The sequence below is a fragment of the Austrofundulus limnaeus genome, unplaced genomic scaffold (assembly GCF_001266775.1).
Source record: "Austrofundulus limnaeus strain Quisiro unplaced genomic scaffold, Austrofundulus_limnaeus-1.0 Scaffold475, whole genome shotgun sequence".
NCBI lineage: Eukaryota > Metazoa > Chordata > Actinopteri > Cyprinodontiformes > Rivulidae > Austrofundulus > Austrofundulus limnaeus.
In genome coordinates this window covers 14,359-20,197 of record NW_013952877.1, presented here as the reverse complement: position 1 = coordinate 20,197, position 5,839 = coordinate 14,359, and positions in this window count along the sequence as shown.

Genomic DNA, 5,839 nt, shown 5'->3' with positions numbered 1-5,839 from the left:
GTTTGTTTCTCGACCCCGTGGGGACCTTCCATTGACTTCCATTCATGTTTTTTAGACTTTATAGTCTAACCCTGACCATATACTCTAAAATTAAACTCACAGAAACTTACCTGACCCTAAAACTAACCTAAATCTTGGTCCTAAACCTAACCCCACAACTCTGAAACATGCTTTTGGACCCGTGGGGACCTGACATTTGTCCACACGATTCACTTCGGTCCCCACCTGGCTGCTTTTTTTTTTTTTTGTAAATAATACCTCACGTTGTAGGAAAAACACGTCCACACACACACACATGAACGCACACACACACAAGTTCGCCCAGCTATACATTTGGGGACATTCTATTGACTTCCATTACATTTCTACATCCTAACCCTGACCACAAACCCTAAGGCTAACCTCACAGGTACCTACCTACCTGACCCTAAAACTAACCTAAACTCAATTCACACCTTGGTCCTAAACCCAACCCCCAACCCACCAATGGCATTTAAACCAAACAGGGAATCAACTTAGGTCCCAAAATGCACCAGTTGTCCCCAAAGGTAGGCGTTTTGTTTTAAAATTGCCCCCAAATGTCACCAAAAACAAACCCACACACACACAAACCGCAGGTCAGACAGTCCCGTTCAGGAGCATTAACCCTTAAGGGCCCAGATTATAATCGGTCTTTAAAATGTGGTAAATAAATTATTTTCAGGAGGAAGGTTTTTGATAGTTGCATTTTCTAACTGTTGTATTGTATATCTACAAGAGTTAAAGTTCTTCTAGAGTTCTAATGATTATTAGAAAGTACATGATTTGAGTTTTTACTGATAATATTTTATTTAAAATGTTACAGAAGTCATAAGAAGCAGGCTTATTTTGAACAAACATTACAAACCTGTTCATTCCTACAAAACTCTCAAATATATTTACAAACAACACTAAACAGATTCAGATTAACATAAAATAAATCACGTTTTATAATTAAATGTCTGTTTCCTGCTATAAAGGAGAATCCTCCATCCATTCTGTCCATGTTCCCAATTAGGGTCAGAGTGGGGCTGGAGTCTGTCCTAGCTACCTTTGGTGAAGGCAGGGGACACCTGGACAGGTCTCCATTCTCCATCAGAGACACAAAAGAGACAAACAGCCATCCATACTCTGAAACCTTCTGGAGCTCTTCTGTGTGACTCTAGATGTGACAAACTGAGAACTCTGGACTCAGATCCATCTGGTGCTGCACAGAGTTCAAATCACTTAATATCAATAATAATTAAATAAAAAAACAATTATTGATAATCATCAGGAGGAGTCCTTAACCTTAGGATGTAGTTAGGCAATTAAATATTCATATTGTAAATTTATTATTATAATTGGTGAGTCATGTAAAATTATGTTTTTAAAAAACAGGTTCCTACCTCCCCCCGTCCCAAGACCAATTTCTTAGGGGAAACACTGGAATGGGTGTTCTAAAATGTAATTTCATTGTGCTCCAATATTGGCAATAAAGGCATCATCAATCAATCAATCAATCAATCAATCAATCAATCAATCAATCAATCAATCAATCAATCAATCAATCAATCAATCAATCAATCAATCAATCAATCAATCAATCAATCAATCAATTATTCATTCACACCATACCTCTAAACCTAACTAGTAAAGCACAGCAGAGCTGCAAACAAAGGGAGGACATTGAAGAGGTCCTCACTTTACATCGAAGACCTCACTTTGATAGTAACAATGGCACAAATGGTTCTCTTTCTGTATTAAAAACAAGTATATACACACACACACACACACGATTCATCACCATCCTCTGCAAGTTAAAAGCAGAAAACTACTATCTACCACAGATTCTGCACTCCTAATTAGTGTATTATTTTTATGTTCGGCCTGTGTTATCCAGTGCACAGCTGAAGTCAAAAATAAATCGCTGCTTGAAAATGAGTCATTTTGATGCACAGTCAAGCAGTGAAGTAACAGAGTGGCTGTGCAGCTCTCCTTGGAGATCAATTTGGTCAACAGAAACTTTGCACCACTCGAGGCTACACTTTTTACTCCACGGATCAAAAAAACATTTTTTTTTTCTTTTTTGGCACAGATCAGAGTGAGAAGCAGCACGGCAAACAAACAAACTGAGGCTTCGGCATGTTTTCATTATGTATATCAATGAAAAAGTCAGCACACGTAATAATGAAAGCAGTGAAACATTTATGCACTTGACTGTGTATGCTGAAGGTTGTTCACACAGATGAGAAGTCATTAAACTTTTCAAACAGATTCAAACCAGTAAACTGTAATGGGGAAGCTTTATTGGGCTGATAAAGCCAAACACAAACAGATCAACAAGAAGACCAAATAGAGAAATCATTTAATCCCTGAGCAGATGGAGATAATGACTGAGCTGAGTGAAATGATTTGATATATTAGATTTTTCAGAAAAAAAGTTGGTAAAACTGTAAAACGAGAATCATTTTAAGTTTTTAAGTTGTTTTAATTTTACAAGAACTAGGAGCTGCTGTGAGTTCTGGGACTCTCAGTTCTGAACTGAGAGAGAAATTTGTATCAGCACATAAAACTACAACGTGTGCGTCTAACTTTTCAAAAGATTAGAGTAGGTAGATTCACCGTTACAGAGAAGCCCGCAAAACTTTTATTTCACAGTTTACAGACTCTATCAATTCTTGTAAATACATACAGTGGGGTGGAAAAGTTTGGGCAGCCTTGTTAATTTTCCTGATTTATCTTTATAAATCATTGATTGTTCGGATTAAAAAAACAGTTAAATATATCATATAGAGCAGAGGTTCTCAAACTGGGGTCCCTGGACCCCCAGGGGTCCGCGAGAGGTATCCTGGGGGTTCTCAAAATTTTTACTAAAATGTTAATTTGTTTTTTTTATTTTTTTAAATGCATGGAGAACAATGAATAAATAAAACAAACATTATATACTTAATAAAAATATATATTCCCATGGCATTTAGGGGTTGAAATGACAATAAATTGTCTTTTAAAACAGCACGGGGTTTATGAGGGGGTCCCTGGAATTTTTTTTTGCCCTTGTAAGGGGTCCCCAGACTCAAAAGGTTTGAGAACCCCTGATATAGAGGACAAAAACAGTGATATTTGAGAAGTGAAATGAAGTTGATATGATTTACAGAAAGTGTGCAATAATTGGTTAAACAAAATTAGGCAGGTGCATAAATTTGGGCACCAAAAAAACCCTTAAATCAATATGAAGTAGATCCTCCTTTCACAGAAATAACAGCCTCTAAATTCTTCCTACAGATTCTAATGAGAGTCTGGATTGTGGCTGAAGGTATTTTAGACCATTCTTCTTTACAAAACAACAAAACATCTCTAGTTCATTCAGGTTTGATGGTTTCCGAACATGGACAGCTCTCTTTAAGTGACACCACAGATTTTCAATAATATTCAGGTCTGGGGACTGAGATGGTCATTCAAGAACGTTGTACTTGTTCCTCTGCATGAAGGCCTTAGTAGATTTTGAGCAGTGTTTAGGGTGGTTGTCTTGTTGGAAGATGCAGCCCTGGCTTTAGCAGCTTCAGCTTTGTCACTGATTCCTGGACATTGGTCTCCAGAATCTGCTGATACTGACTGGAATCCATGCGTCCCTGAACTTTAACAAGATTCCCAGTCCCTGTACTGGCCACACAGCCCCACAGCATGATGGAACCACCACCAAATGTTACTGTAGTTAGCAGGTGTTTTTCTTGTAGTGCTGTGTTCTTTTCCTCCATGCATAACAACCCTTGTTCTGCCCAAATAACTCTRTTTTAGTTTCATCAGTCCACAGCACCTTATTCCAAAATGAAGCTGGATTGTCCAAATGTGCTTTAGCATACCTCAAGCGGCTCTGTTTGTGATGTGGGCGGAGAAAAGGCTTCTTCTGCATCACTCTTTCTCACAGTGGAGACTGAAAGCTGAAATCTCTGAGATAACTTTCTGTATCCTTCCCCTAAACCATGATGGTGAACAATCTTTGTTTTCAGCTCATTTGAAAGCTGTTTTGAGACTCCTCTGATGCAAAGAGGAGAATAACTTACATTTGCCCCCCTTTAATGACCTTTCTCATAATTGGAGTCACCTGTTTATGGAGGTCAAGGGTCACTGAACTTACCAAACCAAATTTGAGTTCCAATAATTACTTCTAAAGGTTTTGAAATCAACAAAATGACAACAGTGCCCAAATTTATGCACCTAATTTTGTTTAACTAGTTATTACACACTTTCTGTAAATCATATAAACATCCTTTCACTTCGCAAATATCACTATGTTTGTCCCCTATAAGATTTATTTAACTGATATTTTTTATCCAAACAATCAATGATTTATAAAGGTAAATCAGGAAAATTAACAAGGGTGGCCAAACTTTCATACCCCACTGTATGTATGGGAGTATATGTATACATATTTATGTGTGTATGTATGAATTTATGTATTTGCTTATGTGTGCATATATGTAGGTGCATATGGGTGTATTCTTCACACACACACACACACACACACACACACACACACACACACACACACACACACACACACACACACACACACACACACACACACACACACTCTTCTGTCATTCTGTACACTCACCGGCCACTTTATTAGCTACACCTTGCTAGCACCGGGTTGGACCCCTTTTGCCTTCAGAACTGTCTTAATCCTTCGTGGCATCGATTCAACAAGGTATTGGAAACATTCCTCAGAGATTTTGGTCCATATTGACATGATAGCATCACACAGTTGCTGCAGATTTGTCGGCTGCACATCCATGATGGGAATCTGCCATTCCACCACAGCATGCTCTATTGGATTGAGATCTGGTGACTGTGGAGGCCATTTGAGTACAGTGAACTCATTGTTGTGTTCAAGAAACCAGTCTGAGATGATTCCAGCTTCATGACATGGAGCGTTATCCTGCTGGAAGTAGCCATCAGAAGATGGTACACTGTGGTCATTAAGGGATGGGTTTGGTCGGCAACAATATTCGGGTAGGCTGTGGTGTTGACACGATGCTCAATTGGTACTAATGGACACAACGTGTGCCAGGAAAATATCCCCCACACCACTGCACCACCAGCCTGAACCACTGATACAAGGCAGGATGGATCCATGATTTCATGTTGTTGAAGTCAAATTCTGACCCTACCATCCGAATGTTGCAGCAGAAATTAAGACTCATCAGACCAGGCAACGTTTTTTCAATCTTCTATTGTCCAATTCTGGTGAGTCTGTGTGAATTGTAGCCTCAGTTTCCTGTTCTTAGCTGACAGAAGTGGCACCTCGTGTGGTCTTCTGCTGCTGTAGCCCATCTGCCTCAAGGTTCGATGTGTTGTGTGTTCAGAAATGCTCATCTGCATGCCTTGGTTGTAACGAGTGGTTATTTGAGTTACTATTGCCGTTCTATCAGCTTGAACCAGTCTGGCCATTCTCTTCTGACCTCTGACATCAACAAGGCATTTGTGCCCACAAAACTGCTTCTCACTGGATATTTTCTCTTTTTCTGACTACAGTATTCTCTGTAAACCCTAGAGGTGGTTGTGTGTGAAAATCCCAGTAGATCAGCAGTTTCTGAAATACTCAGACCAGCCTGTCTGGCACCAACAGCCATGCCACGTTCAAAGTCACTTAAATCACCTTTCTTCCCCATTCTGATGCCCGGCTGATTTTTCCCCCCATGCAAACCAAATCAGATATTTTTCAAATCTGACCCAAGCCTTTTCAGTATGTGGTACTGAGTCTGATACATGTCTGATGTTTTCAGAGTGACTGCAGTTTGAACGCTTGTCTCGCATTTCATCCAACTTTTGAATTAAG